This window comes from Musca domestica, unplaced genomic scaffold (genome assembly GCF_030504385.1).
Source record: "Musca domestica strain aabys unplaced genomic scaffold, Musca_domestica.polishedcontigs.V.1.1 30, whole genome shotgun sequence".
NCBI classification, from domain to species: Eukaryota; Metazoa; Arthropoda; class Insecta; order Diptera; family Muscidae; genus Musca; species Musca domestica.
Genome location: NW_026712300.1, coordinates 3,034,109 through 3,054,246, shown reverse-complemented (window position 1 = coordinate 3,054,246; position 20,138 = coordinate 3,034,109).

The following is a 20,138-nucleotide window of genomic DNA, read 5'->3' as shown; positions in this document are numbered from 1 at the left end:
ACACAGACCGAAAATCTGTAAGAGGGTAAGCCAAGGTTCTTGGCTGCCCTGCATCAAGGTTCTTGGTTGCCCGGTATCATAATAAACATAGCCCTCAGTTATGCTGTTTCGGAAGCTCTTTGGATTAGAGGAATTCATATAGATTTTAACGTTCTAAATAAGAAGAAACCTGAGGATAACAGGGGATGCATCGGCATAGCGAAAAACTCTGTCAGCAAAAGATCAAAACACATTGATGTGAAGTATCACTTTATATGAAACAAGTCAAAGGAATCATAAAGCTTCAACATATACCAACAGGCATCCACAGCCGGACATTTTGAATGATACATATAGTAGCAAGTACAGACATTGTATAAAGACACGGATAATGTAAGGATTGCTTAAAACCAAACTGGAGCAAGAAATCGTTAAATTTTCCGTTCCAGCATCTTGTGCTTTGTTTAAGTCCATAAAGCGACTTACATAACTTGCATACTTGGGTTTTAGGAGCGATTGATCCATCAGGAACTTCCATGTAAATATCTTCTTTTAAATCCCTTGAGGAAATTCAGCAACCTACAGCCATCTGGTCATTTATAATTAATTAAAATTGTGGTTGTTATTGTAATTCTATTGTTTTTCTGATAAGAGCTAAATTTTGTGAGACTCTGAGCATTTCAATTTTTCTAAATAACTTAGTAATTTTCATATTTTTTCAATCACATACGTTTGAGTTTTTTGTTGAATACTTATTTAGGAGGAAAATATTTTTTCTTCACTTCAAATTTGATTTCCCTTCGTGTACACACCATTTCTTTACTTTGCGCGTTTTATCTCTGCAAGAATATTCAAAGGAATGTTGAAATTCCGTGAAAATAATTTTGAGAACTGATGTATCTGGATTCGATGGATTTGCTGGATGCCATAGAGAAAACTCCACCAGCCGAACAAGACTTAGCTTAAGCATTCAATAAAAAGGATAAAAAGGCTAAGGCAACAACCATCTGCTATTCTTGCAGAGATAAAACGCGCAAACTTGAAAAATGGTATGTACACGAAGGGGAATCAAATTTGAAGTAAAGAATGTGTTCGCCACAAGAAAACAACGAAGGGTATGTTGTCTGCCCTGCAAAATACATTTGCTAAAAATCGTAACTGTCAGACATAGACAAGAAAACAATTAGCGATTCTGCGAATGAAGCCTTTTGATGATTTGCGAAAACATTTATTGTCTTACAATAGGTTAAACAAATTGAAAACATCTAAAATTAAAAACATCTAGAGTAAATTTGGATAAAAGAGATGTCTACCGAAATAGTTAAGCAAAGATGATGCGAAGAGACAAGATCGTTGTGACATGGATACTGCCAAGACATCTGAGTTTAGTGAAGAAGTCGAAATTCCTTGGTATGTGTTTGCGCTGTACGAAAAAGGGCCATAAACAAAAGAGTTGCCGCATTCGTTTGGAAAATGAAAAAAATTAATATATCGTCAGCTTCGAAGTCTTGTCATTTATTTAATGTCAGCGGTCCCTGATGGTCAGATAACTATAGATAAGTCTAACGATTTAGTATTCAAAATTGATTCTGGTGCGACGGACATGATTGGAGTTTCAATAATCCCCAATATTTGAAAATATTGGAAAGATGCACCAATCAAAATGAAAGATATCCTATATGTTAAAGGACTTTGGGATAACTTGCTGTCTGCGCCAAAGCTAACAGAAAATGGAATATGCGTTGGATTTTCTATAAGTGTTGCTCTTTTGAAAAGGGATGGAAAGGCCATTATGACAGCTCCAAAGAAAGTAAGTTTGCCCGAATTGCAAATAAGAATGGAAGATAGGGCAAAGGCAAGTTGAGGTAAAACTGATTTGGGAAAACTATGGCACTCAAGAATGGGTCACCTTAATAACAATTGTCTGGAAGAAATGGTTCGAAATAAAACAGTTGGTGGTTTGGAAAATGATGCGCCTGTTAGCATATTCAATGTATGTGTTAAGGGTAAGCAATGGTGTCGTCCCTTTAAAAGATAGTCGACCAAAGTCCAGTCGCATTCTCGAAAGAATCCAAAATGATATATGTGGACCAATTGTTCCGCGAACATAGGATGGTCACAGGTATTTTGTAAGCCTCATAGATAATTATATCCACTTCGCATTCATATATCTACTCAAAAGAAAATCAAAGAAATTTTAAACAATGGCTGCGCCAATGCATAATACCTCGATATCAGCAGAACTATGGACCAAAGTACAGAATATCTTAAAAAAAAGAATTAATTAATAGAAAAGGAATTCAGCTAGAACACACAGTTTCTTATACCCCACAGCAAAAGAGGATTGCTAAAAGATTTAACCGTACTTTGGTTGAAAAAGTAAGGTCTATGCTTATAGATTCTGATTAATATCAAGTAAACTGTAATAACAGTGAAGTGATTAGAATATGGCTCCATCAAATAGACTAAGTTTGAAGAAGAAAAGCCGCCACCATTGTGAAGTTGTCCAAAGCTGCAGGTGTAGAAATTGAAGAGAAGTCTTTTTCTTATTCGTAGTTTCTTAGAAGTAGAAAAGAAAATGAAAGGAAAGGAAAGCCGTTGTTTTGAAGTTAGATGCACCGAAATCCAAGGAATCACTCATGTCGATCAAACCGCTATTGAAAGACATGGAAGATACATAGAGTGTTTATGCAAACGATTTTCTCAGCCGTTGACAGCTCCCAAGAAAGTAAGTTTGCCCGAATTGCAAATAAGAATGGAAGATAGGGCAAATGCAAGTTGAGGTAAAACTGATTTGGGAAAACTATGGCACTCAAGAATGGGTCACCGTAATAACAATTGTCTGGAAGAAATGGTTAGACATAAAACAGTTGATGGTTTGGAAAATGATACGCCTGTAGGCATATTCAATGTATGTGTTAAGGGTAAGCAATGGTGTCGTCCTTTAAAAGATAGTCGACCAAAGTCCAGTCGCATTCTCGAAAGAATCCAAAATGATATATGTGGACCAATTGTTCCGCGAACATAGAATGGTCACAGGTATTTTGTAAGCCTCATAGATAATTATATCCACTTCGCATTCATATATCTACTCAAAAGAAAATCAAAGAAATTTTAAACAATGGCTACGCCAATGCATAATACCTCGATATCAGCAGAACTATGGACCAAAGTACAGAATACCTTAAAAAAAAATAATTAATTAAAAGAAAAGGAATTCAGCTAGAACACACAGTTTCTTATACCCCACAGCAAAAGAGGATTGCTAAAAGATTTAACCGTACTTTGGTTGAAAAAGTAAGGTCTATGCTTATAGATTCTGATTAATATCAAGTAAACTGTAATAACAATGAAGTGATTAGAATATGGCTCCATCAAATAGACTAAGTTTGAAGAAGAAAAGCCGCCACCATTGTGAAGTTGTCCAAAGCTGCAGGTGTAGAAATTGAAGAGAAGTCTTTTTCTTATTCGTAGTTTCTTAGAAGTAGAAAAGAAAATGAAAGGAAATGAAAGGAAAGCCGTTGTTTTGAAGTTAGATGCACCGAAATCCAAGGAATCACTCATGTCGATCAAACCGAAATTGAAAGACATGGAAGATACATAGAGTGTTTATGCAAACGATTTTCTCAGCCGTGAATGTACGGAATTTTTTAATTATGCACAGTCTTTGAAGAATGTGGGATATAGGTCTGTTTACGTATCGTCTGGCAGAGTTTTCGTGAAGAAAAGGTAAGTTGATATGAGACATGGATCATGCTGACAAACTATTGGAAGATGCTGCAACTTTTCAAGAAATATGGAGATCAACGCATTTAGCTACTTGTGACGATTGTGACAGTAACTTAGAATCGCCATGTTAAACTTTTTATGTATACTTTTTGCGTTCATTATTTTTTCAATTTATTTTATTTCTATGGTTAACCAATATTTTAAATATTTTGAAGAATTTAATATAAAATTACATAAATTTGGTGAATATTTTAGTATGATTTCAATAAATGCCAGAAGTATTTTATCAATTACAAAATTCAATATGTTTAAATGTCTTTTTGCAAAGTTTATTGCACTTCCGGTTGTTGTTTCTGTACAGGAAACATGGTTTTGTGATGATATTGTACAAATTTATATTGTTCCAGGGTACAATGTGGTACATTGTTGTAGATCTGATAGGTATGGTGGGACATCATTATATATTCGCGATAACGTTACATTTTCAATACAGCAATGGAAACGCCAGCATTATTTTGAATCTATTGTGGTACATCTTTGTGATGTAAGAGAAATAACAAACCATTGAACATTAGCAGTTTTTACGGGTTACCTAAACGCTGTGAAACCATCCTCTTTAAGTCTTCTTGAAAATTTAGTTTCACACTTTTACTTTGAAAATTTACTTTTACAGATCTTTCGATCAACAACAACCGAAAGTGCAATAAACTTTGCAAAATTACAAATAAACATATTGAATATTGTAATTGATAACATACTTCTGGCATTTATTGAAATCATATTCACCAAATTTATATAATTTTATATGAAAATTCTTCAAAATATTTAAAATATTGGTTAACCATAGAAATAAAATAAATTGAAAAAATTATCGACGCAAAAAAATATACATAAAAAGTTTAACATGGCGATTCAAAGTTATTGTCACAAGTAACTACATGCTTTGATCTCCTTTTTTCTAAGAAAGTTGCAGCATCTTCCAATAGTTAGTCAGCATGATCCTTGTCTCGTATCAACGTACCTTTTCTTCGCGAAAACTCTACCAGACGATACGTAAACAGACCTATATCCCACATTCTTCAAAGACTTTGCATAGTTAAACAATTCCGTACATTCACGGCTGAGAAAATCGTTTACATAAACACTCTATGTATCTTCCATGTCTTTCAATTTTGGTTTGATCGACATGAGTGCTTCCTTGGATTTCGGTGCATCTAACTTCACAACAACGGCTTTCCTTTCCTTTAATTTTCTTTTCTACTTCTAAGAACCTACGAATAAGAAAAAGACTTCTCTTCAATTTCTACACCTGCAGCTTCGGACAACTTCACAATGGTGGCGACTTTTCTTCTTCAAACTTCGTCTATTTGATGGAGCCATATTCTAATCACTTCACTGTTATTACAGTTTACTTGATATTAATTTGACACTTCAAACTCCCAACTATGTTTTAAACTTCTGTTTTTTTTTAATTGTATTACGGAGCTCAAGAAAAAATGACGTTTATACAACAAGGGTTGCCAACCAGTATCTATAAGCATAGACCTTACTTTTTAAACAAAAGTGCGGTTAAATCTTTTAGCAACCCCCTTTTACTGTGGGGTATAAGAAAATGTGTGTTCTAGCTGAATTCCTTTTCTTTTAAAATATTTATTTTTTTTTAAGGTATTCTGTACTTTGGTCCATAGTTCTGCTGATATCGAGGTATTATGCATTGGCGTAGCCATTGTTTAAAATTTCTTTGATTTTGTTTTGAGTAGATTTATGAATGCGAAGTGGATATAATTATCTATGAGGCTTACAAAATACCTGTGACCATCCTATGTTCGCGGAACAATTGGTCCACATATATCATTTTGGATTCTTTCGAGAATGCGACTGGACTTTGGTCGACTATCTTTTAAAGGACGACACCATTGCTTACCCTTTACACATACATTGAATATGCCTACAGGCGTATCATTTTCCAAACCATCAACTGTTTTATTTCGAACTATTTCTTCCAGACAATTGTTATTAAGGTGACCCATTCTTGAGGGCCATAGTTTTCAAAAATCAGTTTTACCTCAACTTGCATTTGCCCTATCTTTTCTTCTTATTTGCAATTCGGGCAAACTTACTTTCTTGGGAGCGGTCATAATGGCCTTTCCATCCCTTTTCAAAAGAGCAACACTTATAGAAAATCCAACGCATATTCCATTTTCTGTTAGCTTTGGCACAGACAGCAAGTTATCCCAAAGTCCTTTAACATATAGGATATCTTTCATTTTGATTGGTGCATCTTTCCAATATTTTCAAATATTGGGGATTATTGAAACTCCAATCATGTCCGTCGCACCAGAATCAATTTTGAATACTAAATCGTTAGACTTATCTATAGTTATCTGACCATCAGGGACCGCTGACATTAAATAAATGACAAGACTTCGAAGCTGACGATTTATTAATTTTTTTCATTTTCCAACCGAATGCGGCAACTCTTTTGTTTATGGCCCTTTTCCTTACAGCGCAAACACATATCAAGGAATTTCGACTTCTTCACTAAACTCAGATGTCTTGGCAGTATCCATGTCACAACGATCTTGTCTCTTCGCATCATCTTTGCTTAACTATTTCGGTAGATAGGTCTTCTTCATTCGTATTTTCGTAACGTGACAAAAAGTTGAGCAACGACATCTCTTTTATCCAAATTTGCTCTAGATGATTTTGCAGGGCAGACAACATACCCTTCGTTGTTTGCTTGTGGCGAACACATTCTTTACTTCAAATTTGATTCCTCTTCGTGTACATACCATTTTTCAAGTTTGCGCGTTTTATCTCTGCAAGAATATTATAAGCCCAATAGCCGGATAATATTAGCGGTGAGCGTTAAGTGACATTAACATTTGCACCAGCTTGATGTATAAGCTGAATTTCCTTAAGGGATTTAAAAGAAGATATTTACATGGAAGTTCCTGATGGATCAAACGCTCCTAAAACCCAAGTATGCAAGTTATGTAAGTCGCTTTATGGACTTAAACGAAGCACAAGATGCTGGAACGGAAAATTTAACGATTTCTTATCCAGTTTGGTTTTAAGCAATCAAGCCAAAGGAATCATAAAGCTTCAACATATACCAACAGGCATCCACAACCGGGCATTTTGAATTATACATATAGTAGTAAGTACAAACATTGTATAAAGATACGGATCATGTAAGGATTTCTTAAAATCAAACTCGATCAACAAATTTTTCGTTCCAGCATCTTGTGCTTTATTTAAAAACATAAATCGACTTACGTATCTTGCATATTTGGTTTTTAGAAGCGTTTAATCCAACCGAAACTTCCATGTAAATATCTTCGTTTAAATGCCCTTAAAGAAATTCAGCTTTTACATCAAGCTGGTGCAAATGTAAATGTCTCTTAACGCTCACCGCTAATACTGTCCAAAGTGTACTAAGTTTCGGCATCGGTGGATAGGTCTCATCATAGTCAATTCGGGCTCTCTGAATTAAGCCCGATATCGTAATCATTTTCTGCAAAAACCAATTCATCATCTGAATTACTTTCATCATTGCTGAAATGTTCAGCAGGAACGAGATTCTCCACACATTCCCCCTGTTGCTCGTTGCTGCGGGATCTTATGAGCAATTGAAGATTTTCTTTTTCCTAAATCTGTTGCAAATAAGGAAAACAGTCTTCGATATAACGAACATCTCTTGCAATAACTCTTTGGCTTTCACAATCTGTATCCATTACCCGTGTAAGCCATCATTACCATTTCTTGTGATTTTGAATCCTGTTTTTTCTCTTCTGTTTAGCAACTGAGATAAATGCTTTACATCCAATAGCTCTTACTTTTGAAAAGTTAGGCTTAAACTTGTGCCACAATTCGGCAGTTGTCCTTTTGTCAGAAAGAGATTTGCAGGGGCTTCTATTTATAAAATATGTTGCTGTTAAGGCTGATTCACTCTATATTTTTTTAATATTTTATTTTCATATTATAAATAATGATTACATTAAACGTGGCCTCAGCGAAGCAAGTTGGCAAAAAAATCATGTGTTTACATACATAATTCAAAATATACACTTGGCAGAAAAAATCTGCGTACAACGTACTAACCAAAACAAGTTATTAAAAAAATGCTTCTATATACTTTTTATAAAATCCAAATTATTTTTTATTTATTAAAGAGTATTTAATTTTTCGATTATAAAATAAAAAATATTTAATTTCTAAAAATAACCTTTAAACTAAACAAAAATTACAGACAACTCAAAATATTCATTAGAAAAAGTCTGCGTACAGGATGCATAAGTTGACCAAACATATCCTTTTTTCTAATCCATCTTACAATTTAATAGGAAGTTGGATATCCTTTACGTTTTAAATCTTCCGCTAAAGGTTTAGGCATGGAATCGACAAGTTTAGAGGTTTCTGTTGAAGTGATTTTAGCCCATTCAACCAGAGCAACCAAAGCTTAAGTATGTGCGCGGTATGTTTTGGGTCATTATCCTGTTGAAAATAATAGTCACTTGCTAGACCCAATTCTTCCGCGCTTTGCTTCAAATTTCTTTTTAAGATATTAAGATAAGCGTATTTGTCCATAGTTGACTCAATAAATTCCATTCGACCCACACCATTACTAGCCATGCACCCCCATATCATTGCTCCCCCACCTCCATGCTTCACAGTAGGTATCAAGTTTTCCTTATTCAGTGCCGTTCCCTTTTTTCGCCATACAATCTTTCGCTCCTTAATTCCAAATATGCAAAACTTGCTTTCGTCTGAAAAAATGACTCTTTGCCAAAACTCCTGGGGCTTGTTCAAGTGCTCTTTCGCAAATACAATACGCTTTTGCCTATTTACAAGAGATATGGAGGGCTTTTTGCGTGCAACACGGCCATAATACCCATTTTTTTTTAATTTTTCGAACTGTATCAGTGCAGAGGGCCTTTTTAAAACTTTCCTTTATATTTTCAGCATTTTTCGATGCAGTTAGTCGGGGGGTTTGCGTCACACTTTGTAAAACGTATGGAGTTCCACGTTCTGTCAATATTTTTGGCCGCCCTGGACGAGGCCGGGATACCAAAACGCCGGTATCTTTGTAATTTTTAACCACTCTTTGTATGGAAGAATGTGTTCTTCCAACAATCCGACCGATTTCTCGGTAGGTTTTACCTTCCTCAAAGAGTTTAATAATTATTTGCCTTTCAGATGGGTTTATTTCTCTGCCTTTTGCCGGCATTGTATATTATGAATTTACTGATTTATGAATACAACAAATAAACTTTTAAAAGTGCTTCTTTTTCGATCAAAAGAGAAACTATAACATTGCGACACTTTTATACTTTGTTATTAAGCTGGGAATTCCCGTTTCAATTTCTGTACGCAGACTTTTTCTGTGCTGCCAAATGAACATTTTTAGTAAATTTAACGAAAAAAAACAATTTTACCAGATTTTAATTTCTTTGAATGCTTCGAGATTATGCAATAGACTTTCAATAAAGTGCTTACTGTGATAAAGCTCAAAAATTTAATATATAAAAGTAATTTTTTAAGAAAAGAAAATAGAATATTATCATGTACGCAGACTTTTTCTGCCATGTGTACATACTTAAAACAAAAATTAAATTATTATGCCACAAATTCTTCAACATTACGCATTATATGTTTTTAATTGGGTTTTGAACATTGATAAGTTTGTTAATGACTTTATTTGTTGGGGTAAATTTTTAAAAGCTTTACGACCACAATATTCAATTCTTTGTTTTGAAGTTTCACTACGACAGAGTGCTACATCAAACTGATTCGGATTACGAATTTCTATAAGAAAATGATATTGTTATTGATTATATTATACGGGTTAGATAATATTTGTTCTCTTCTCAACTTCTCAAAGGCCTCCAAAAAGAAAATATTTATCTTGTTAGTGGTATCCGCATCACTTAAAAACGTATTCGTGTAGGAGTTTATTAACTTTATTTGATTTTTTGTGTTTCTTCCAAGAGTTCCGTTCAAAAGCCACCATGTTTTTTAGGATCAGTATGAATATCCTTTTCAAGAAAAAAGGAGATCAAAGCATGTAGCTACTTGTGACGATTGTGACAATAACTTTGAATCGCCATGTTAAAATTTTTATGTATATTTTTTTGTGTCCATAATTTTTTCAATTTATTTTATTTCTATGGTTAACCAATATTTTAAATATTTTGAAGAATTTAATATAAAATTGTATAAATTTGGTGAATATTTTAGTATGATTTCAATAAATGCCAGAAGTATTTTATCAATTACAAAATTCGATATGTTTAAATGTCTTTTTGCAAAGTTTATTGCCTTTCGGGTTGTTGTTGCTGTACAGAAAACATGGTTTTCTGAATTTATATTGTTCCAGGGTACAATGTGGTACATTGTTGTAGATCTGATAGGTATGGTGGGACATCATTATGTATTCGTGATAACGTTACATTTTCCCACATTCTTCAAAGACTTTGCATAATTAAACAATTCCATACATCCACGGCTGAGAAAATCGTTTACATAAACACTCTTTGTATCTTCCATATCTTTCAATTTTGGTTTGATAGACATGACTGCTTCCCTGGATTTCCGTGCATCTAACTTCACAACAACAAATTTTATTGAAATTAGTAATACATAGTTTAATGCATCAAACACAAGAAATCATTCTAAAACATTTATGGCAAACTAATTTGACAAACTAAGTTTTTAGACAAATTCTTCAAATAACAAGTAAAAAAACATTAAGTTCGGCCGGGCCAAACTTTTAATACCCTCCACCCTAGGGTAAAAGAACATTAGAAGAAATGTAGCAAAAAACATTAAAATGCCGAATATCGGGAGGTACCGTTATATAGGGGCTACACCAACACGTGCACCTATAATTACAATGTTTCGCCACACGAACTAGGACCCATTATGACCCACTAATACCAACTTTTACACAAATCAGTGAAAAAATGTGGCATAAATCATCAAAATACCGAATATCGGGAGGTACCGTTATATGGGGACTATACCAGAACGTGGACCTATACATGCAATGTTTTGCCACACGCTCAGGGACCCGTTGTGACCTACAAATACCAATTTTCAGACAAATCCGTGAAAAAATGTGGCATAAATCATCAAAATACCGAATATCGGTAGGTACCGTTATATGGGGGCTATACCAAAACGTGGACCTATACATGCAATGTTTTGCCACATGCTCAGGGACCCGTCATGACCTACAAATACCAATTTTCAGATAAATCCGTGAAAAAATGTGGCATAAATCATCAAAATACCGAATATCGGGAGGTACCGTTATATGGGGACTATACCAGAACGTGGACCGATATATCTCATTTTCAATACCAACCATCCTAGGGATAATACACACACTTGTGCCAAATTTCAAAGGTCTACGTCAAATAATGTGGGCTCTATCGTGATTTCAACAGACAGACAGACAGACGGACAGACAGACAGACAGACGGACATCGCTAAATCGTCTTAGAATTTTATGCTGATTATGAATATATATACTTTATGGGGTCTACGACGAATATTTTGAGGTGTTACAAACGGAATGACAAAGTTAATATACCCTCCTACCCATGGTGGAGGGTATAAAAATATATTTCATAATATGTATATATGTATACCGAGACATGGGCCTATACATATAATGTTTCGCCCACGAGCTAGAACCCATTATGATTAGACAAATCCACCAAAAATGTAGCAAAGATCATCAAAATACTGAATATCGAAAGATACCGGTATATGGAGACTATACCAAAACGTCCCCCAAAACGCCAATAACAACCATCCTATACAGGCTAAATTTTTAAATTTAGGTGGGCTTCATCGTGGTTTCAACAGACAGGCAGACATTGTTAAATCGCCTTAGAATTTTATGTTGATTATGAATATATACGTTAATGGGTGTACGATGAATACACGGTATGACAAAGTTATAATGAGTAAAAATTTTAGGCTAATTTTCATAAGAAGACTTGAAGATGAGAAGGCGCTGTTGATCTAGCAATTAAACTCACTTCTAGTTTGTCACGATTATATCACAAAAACAGGTATTAATAAGTTTGGTTATGGCGGCAAAAGCTACCCTACAGCATGCAGACGATCTAGGTACAAAGGAAATTGTTACAGGCATGTGGTTTCGTTATATCACGCTTTAATAGATGTTCAGGGTTTTCGACTTAAACGATACGTACAATAAATTATTTAACTTCCATATTTTCTCTTGACATATTTTCACAGCGTGTTTCTTTTGCTCGTGTAAACCAATATTTTTTCTCTTGTTATTACTGATTTATTAGAGATTCAGTGTTTGTTTTAGAGATAAAGTGTTTTATTAGAGATTTAGTTTCTTAAAAAAGAAAAAAATAATAATATCTTTGTGATCTTTTAATACCCACCACCATAGCATGAAGGGTATATTAAGTTTGTCATTCTGTTTGTATCACCTATATACATTTTAGAACCCATAATGTATATACATTCTTGATCAGCATAAAATTCTACGTCGATTCTGTCCGTCTGTCCGTTTGTGGAAATCACTCTAGCTTCCGAACGAAACGAAGTAGATTGAAAAAATTTTACCCAAATGTGTATTATGTCTGCAGTACTTTTGGAACGTTTTGGTATAGCCCCCATATAATGGTACTTTTTGGTGTTTTAAGCGACATTATTCACCGGAAATGTTTCAAAAAGGTCAACATCTTCGTATGGACCCATGCAACGGTACCTCCCGATTTTCGGTATTATGATGATTTTAGCGACATTACTCACCGAAATTGTTTCAAATTTATTTGATGTTTTCAACTACAGCCTATGACTGACAATTGTCTGTACAAGTCCTCGACTTCATATAGCCGCAAATAACCGCACATCCCGTTATTAGGTACTTTGATGATTTTAGCGACATTATTCACCGGAATTGCTTCAAATTCGGTATTTGAAGCACGTAATGGATACTGCAGCTTAAGGCAGTCTGCGAAGGTCCACATCTTGGTATATCCCTCATATGACGGTACCTTCCGCTATTCGCTTTTTATGATTTTTGCGATAATATTCACCAGAAATGTTTAAAATTTGGTGTTTGAAGTTCGTAATGGATAATACAGCCTATGACAGAAAATTTTCTTTGCAGGTCCACGTCTTCGTATGGCCCCAATATAACGGTACCGGATTTTAGCCACATTATTCACCGAATGTTTTACTCAAGTTTCGCATTTGAATATTGTTTTGGTTTATGACATTGTCATTCCGTTTGTATATAAAATCCTAAGTCGCTAAAGTCCGTCTGTCCGTCAGTCCGTCTCTGTCTGTTGAAATCACGATAAAGCTCACATTACTTACGTAGAGCTTCAAAATTTGGCAAAATAATTTGTATTGTGTTTAGAATGGTTGGTTTTGAAAATGAAATATATCGGTCCACGTTTTGGTATAATCTTATATAACAGTGCCTCCCGATATTCGGTATTTCGATGATTTTTTCCACATTTTTTTACAGATTTGTCTCAAAATGGGTTCTAGCTCCGGCGACGAAACATTTTATGTAAAGTCCACGATTATCCCTATATTCTGTATTTTTATGATTTTTTCTCACGATTTTGCATAAAAATTGGTATTTATAGTTCATAATGGGTTCCTCCTGCGGTGACGAAACATTATGAGTATATGTACAGGTTTTTGTATAAACCCCATATAACAGTACCTCCCGATATTCGGTATTTTGATGATTTTTTTACATTTTTCACGGATTTGTATAAAAATAGGTATTTGTAGTTCATAATATGTTCTAGCTCCGGTGGCAGAATATTGAATATTTAGTTCCACCTTTTCCTATAGCGCACATACAGCGATACCCATTGATATTCGGTATTCTGATAATCCTACTCACATTTGCCCACGAAATTGTTTCAAATTTGGTATTTTAGAAGATGTGGTAGATGACAATCGTTGAAGTTTCTATAGAGGTTCTCGTTTTGGTATGGCCCCATATAACGGCCTAACCCACTTTATGTTTTTTTAGAAAATTTGAACAGCATTATCTAAATGGTCTTACTGGTATTTGTAGTTTAAAGTGGTACAAGATAGAAGTCAAGTACTCTTAAAAGAAACGTTTTTTTTACCGAATTGTGGAGAATATAAAAAATTTGGCCCTGCCGAACTTAATGTGTTTACTTGTTCTAAATGTACATTCATTTTGGAGTAAGTCTTTAGAATATCTTCTATGCATTCTATTTATTATTCTGAGACATTTGTTTGGAGGTATTTGTTATTTTTCATATGGATTTTGTGCTAAACTGGGCATCCGTAACTGACTGAACTGAAAGTAGGACGAATAACTCATTTGTAGCAAGAATTTTACTTTTGAAAGATAGCGACGAACTCTTATTAAGCAACGGTCATATGTTGAAAATTCGGTACCTAAAGTTTTTTACGGGTTCTAACTCCTGTGGCAGCATATTGTCTATACATGTGACTCCACATTATATATACAGCTTATTGTGTGCGCCTTTGCACCGTCCGGTTGAAACCACATGTTTTCCAATCCCAACTCATCAAGTTGTTCATCATTCCTTTGTAGCTCTCACCATTGACAGTAACCATTTTGCCCTCGACGTCTTCGAAGAAAAAAAGGTCCTATAACTCCTCCAGCGAAATCAGCACACCATTGCGTCTGGGATTGAAAATTAAATATATCGGTCCCCGTATAGCCGCCATAACGGTACCTCCCGATATTCTGTATTTTGGTGATTTTTTCCGCATTTTTTCACAGATTCGTCTAAAAATTGATGTTTGTAGATCAAAATTTGTTCGGCCTCACCCAATTTATGTTTTCTTTAAATTTAACAGAATTACCCAAACGGTCTTACTGGTATTTGTAGTTTAAAGTGGAATTCAGTCACATTAATATAAAAATGTTTTCTTTAGCCATTGGTGGAGGGTATTAAAAGATCGGGCCGGCCAAATTTAACGTTTTTTTCTTGCGTTTAGTAGATCTAAGTTGGTATTTACAATTTGTCAACCACTTTTAGGGGTTACATTTTTCCTTCTTAGTCTTGTGAATTGGTATTACTTTCGGAAGCTTGATCTATGTTGGAAAATGATTTGCCATAATTCATCCATTATATATTGTAATATACTGTAGTACTACTATGTTTGAGATGTTATCAAAACCAGGCGATTTCGATTTCAAATTATTAATAATGTCGTCAAGCGGCGTAAATATGGCACCTTCTGCTTCAAAGTCGTATCTGCCTCCGGAGCTAGAACCCATTATTAACTACAAATACAAATTTCGTTTAAAAATATTAAAATACTGCATATCAGGAGGTACCATTATGTGCGGGCTATACGAAAACGTGTACCTTTATATTTTCCGCTACAGGAGCTAGAACCCATATCGAACTACCAATACCAATATTAGGACAAATCCGTGGAAAATGTGACAAAAATCATCAAAATATTGATACCGATAATTCACCATAGGAGATAGAAGTCATTACGACATACAAATAACAATTATTATTTCAAAAGACACATGGAAAGAGAGACATCGTTAAATCGACTAAGAATTTAATGCTGATCATGAATATATTTACGGATATTTAGGGATATTACAAAGGAAATTTTAATCCTCATTTTCAAGGTGGAGGGAATAATAAAATAACCTAAAGGAACAGACAGACTTTTTCTTCACACTGATCAAGAATTTTGCGCCAACAAGGAATTACAAACGTAATGACAAATGTAATATACCGTCCATATACCGTATACAACTTTTGTAATTTATTTGTTTAAAAATCTTATTTATTCTTAGAATGCGATTCGGACAAATTTATCCCTACACAAGTGCTTTGTTCGCTACGAAGATGATTTCGGATCGTTTTGGATGGTTGATGACAACGAGTTTGTTAAAAGACGTCATTTGTCCAGAGGACGACCCCGAAAGTGTGATCATAGTTTAACATACAATTCAAATGAGAGAGAAAATACATTTGACGGATTCGGAAATGTAAGCCCTTTTAGAAACTCGGCTGCAACAGATATATTTGTGGATGTTATAAACGGGTAAGTGGTAACTCAAAAATAAGAATCCAAATGGTGTTTAAACTACATTTTCAAATAGTGGACATTTTTATGTGGAACAAAGATTGACTCTAAAGTTTAATGTAAGTGTGTTTAATGCATCATCATGTTGCATGCGCCTTCTAAGAGAGTGCTGTTAAAGTTAACTGAGTTAACAAAAAAGCCTTTTGTAGTAAAAATAAATAAAAAAATTAATTTTAATGGACAAAAATTTATATTTAAGTAAAAATTATAAATCTTTAATTACTTTGCTATTATTTTCGCCACAAAAATCCAACTTTAAGTTATTCGATAAAGACCGGCGTTATTTCTCTTGGCTAGGTTATATGCTCATTGACCCTTCACGGATAATTCTGCCGGAACAACATGGGTACCATTGGAGAGTACTCTTCACATCAATTATAAAAAATTTCAAAAATATTGCACGATGCCGCCGAATCCATCCATTTCTGATATTGTCATGAGGTAAGGAATATTATTCCGGACATTACTCCTGTAAGAATAAATTCTGCCGGGACAACATGGGTACCGTTGGGAAGTTTATCAAAAGTACTCTCCACAGCAATAACAAAATGTTTCAAAAATATTGCACGATGCCGCCGAATCTACCCATTTCCGATAATATCCTGGGATAAGGATAATTATACAAGGATAAATTCTGCCGGGACAATATAGGTACCATTGGAAATCTAATAGAAAGTACACTAGAGCCCCGACTTGCGTCGTTAATGGGGACCGGAGTATCGCGGAGCAACTCAAAACGACTCAAATCGAATCAACTTTTCTATAGTTATACAAAATGCACTGAAATTTAATTTACTGGGGAAAATATTCAAAACAAAGCGAAAAATTTTATATTTTAAATAGAAAGCAAATATGAATACATATTTATATTCCATTTACTTCAAAAAATTTTTATAATTATTATAAAGAAATAACAAAACAATAAATTAAGAAAAAACATAACAAAAATTAAATTCATTTACATATGTATGCACATAAGCACCATCAGGAAAGGGAATTCCCCGATCAGACTTGCCAAAAGTTGTAAAAATGCTAAACGACAGAATAGATGCTAAACGACAGAAAAGATGCTAAATCAGGTACTGGAAATGCAAAAAAAAACAGTAATCCACAATATAGCTCGGACAGACGTTACATGAAATTACAACGACTAAAATCGAATTTTCTGCTTTTTGAAAAGCGACGCAACTCGAAACGACAAAAATCGAGACGATCATCTCTGCTAGTTTTTCCTTTTTCGGGTGGATTAAGCGCGTAAATCAGCATGTTGACTATGCAAAACATGATGAGATCCACCTGGATAAAAAGACAAAACTAACTTTTCGTTGTCTATATATCCATTTGTCTATGTTGTAACCCATCAAATCAAAGTCTGCAGACATTTTAATAAATTTATCAAGCTTTGATTATGGGTCACTAGATGGCGATAAGGTGATATGTAAAGGGGTCCAAGGTTTGTTTTAACTAGCATATTTTTTATATCGATTGTTTTTTGATATTTTTGTCGTTGAAGATTTTGTGTACATTATGTAGCAGTTTGGAAGAATTGAAGCAGAAGGAGTTTCATAACAAACCTTGCATTAATTCGGCTTTGAGTATTGAAGAGATTTAAAGAAGGAAATACCATTGTTTACTTATATAACAATTGGGGTTCTAAAATGAATATAAGAAATTGGGGGGAAGGTTTGTTGCCGAATTTTAAGTTTCAATTTTTTAGTTAGTCTTTAGAAAAATAAGGAAGACGAATGCTTAAAAACCTTTAATCAATAGCCTTTAACCTATCCTGATGGCTGCAGTAGGACTTTATTTTACAGGAATAAGAGATATATCCAGATCTTATTTTTCTAAAGTAAATACTCATAGTTGGGTTCCAACTGATTTTCTGTTGCAGAGTATTTAAAGTTGTGATACGGTTGCTAATTGCTGAAAAGTCGTATTACAAGGAATGCCCCCATTAGTTAAAACAATTTTGATTTTATTCATCCTGAAATTGGTACAAACATCTGCACCAATTTCAGTATGAATAACATCAAAATTGTTTTAATTAATGGGGGCATTCGTTGTTGAAGAACTAACAAATGTTCTTCCTTTTTCTAATTATTATGCACATTCGTTACCTTTATTATTTTAAATACAGTTTTACGCAAATAACACAGTTGTTAATTTTTTATAACCTCTACCATTCTATGGAGAGTATATTAGCTTTGTCATTCCGTTTGTTACTCCTCAAAATATTTATGATATACCCTATAAAGTATATATATTTTGGATCAGCGTAAAATTCTAAGAAGATTTAGCGATGTCCGTCTGTCTGTCTGTATGTCGTTCTGTCTGTATGTTGTAATCACGCTATGCTTCGAACGAATTGAGAGAGAAGGCTAAAATTTTGCATACATGCATATTTTCCAGTAGAGAGGTTAAGTTCGTAAATGGGCCATGTCGGTCTACGTTGTCGTAGGTTCTCCATTTAAAGATACCACCCGATATTCGATTTTAGCAACATTATTCACCGCAATTTTTTTCAATTTAAAGTTCGTAGCGGGTACTACAGTCTATAACAAAACTGTTTTGTATGCTGGTCAACGTCATCGTATAGCCCCCATATAACGGTTAACGGTACCTCTCCATTTTGGGTATTTTGTTCATTTCAGCAAACATTATTATGCGGAATCGTTTCATATTGCGTATTAGAAGATGTTATTGGGTACTACAACGTGTTCGTAAATACCCCATATAACGATGCGAACCGATATTCACCGTTCAAATTTGTTAAAATGTTGGTATGTTAAATTCGTAATGGGTACTACTAAAAAATCGTATGCAAATCCACGTTTTCACATAGTCGCCATATAATGGTGGTAGTTAAGTGGTAGTTTTCGTTTTTTTTTTTTTTTTTAGCTCTAGATTCCTTCCTTAACGCCAAGGTTAATTCTGCTGTTCACCCTATTTATGACTTCCATCTTGCATTAAATTTCTTCCAAATTTCCAACCCTCTCCTTCCTTCCTTCAATAAAATTCATTCCTTTTTTTTTAATTCAATATCCTAAAACCGTTTGTTCTATTTTCTTTTATCCCAGCAATTCCAAAAAATCCAAGACAATTTGGCATTTTTATTTGGTGCTTCGAGCCGGATATTTACATAGCTTATGTGTTCAATTTTAAAAAATAAAGAAAATCCATTTGTGAACTGCTTAACTACCAATAACCAAGGTAAGTTTGTGCTTTTTATTTCAAGTGAACAATAGTGCATTTTTCCATCGCAATCGCCAACGGCAATTGATTTTTTTCTGTTTTTCAAACGCACAGTATTTCATATCCTAAGAAAAAATTGTGAGATATTTCATTAATATCTTTCCGAATTATTCTCTTCATTATTCAATTCTTATTATACCCTTTCCTCTTTATATCTCTATCACATAGTGTGTTTTTCCTCCATGCGACAACGAAGTTGTCAATGGGGATTATATGTCATGTCCAACTACATGTTTACGGCGGGTACATCAAGAATCCTAAGTTCAGTGCAGGTGTGCGATTGTTTCATTTAACCCAGGCGAAGATAGAGACATAGCTCACCCTTGGCAAATCAAGGATTTCAACTTGGAAAATTTTGTGTGATCGTTTCGAAAATAAGCGCATTCTTATTAATAAGCTACTAAAGGTTCTATTCAATTTTTCCGCTATCAAATTAGAGTCTGCGAGTGCAAGCAAGTCATTGCAATGCGACATCAACTGTTGTATCGTAGCGTTATCTCTATGCGATATCGACGTTAGAATTTGGGAGAAGATGCGATTACATTATCCAGAGTGATTCACCTTGAAGGGATACTATATCGTGAAGCCAGTACTGTCACAATTCTATAATATATAAATGAATTTATTAGTATTATTATTTTTTAAAAACCAGGGAAAGTACAAGTGCTATTATTGTTTCCATTTCTTTAGTTGCAGTTGCTGCAAACGGGCCGGTAATGTTAGCGCTGGTCAACTTGTTTGTATTTCCAAGTTTGCAACTCTCTCTTGGTATTAAGCGCAACGTTCTCTCTTTTTTTGCTAATTTTTCCTTTTTATACCCCACACCATGGTATGGAGGGTATATTAAATTTGTCATTTCGTTTGTAACACCTCGAAATATATATTTTAGACGCAACAAGGTGTATATATTCTCGATTCGCCTGGCAGACTTTAGAAATTACTCTAGCTTCCGAACGAAATAAAGTAGGTTGATACAATAATACTCAAATATATTGTTAAAACATACATAAATATTTTTTTTTATTATTGTTCTATAAACA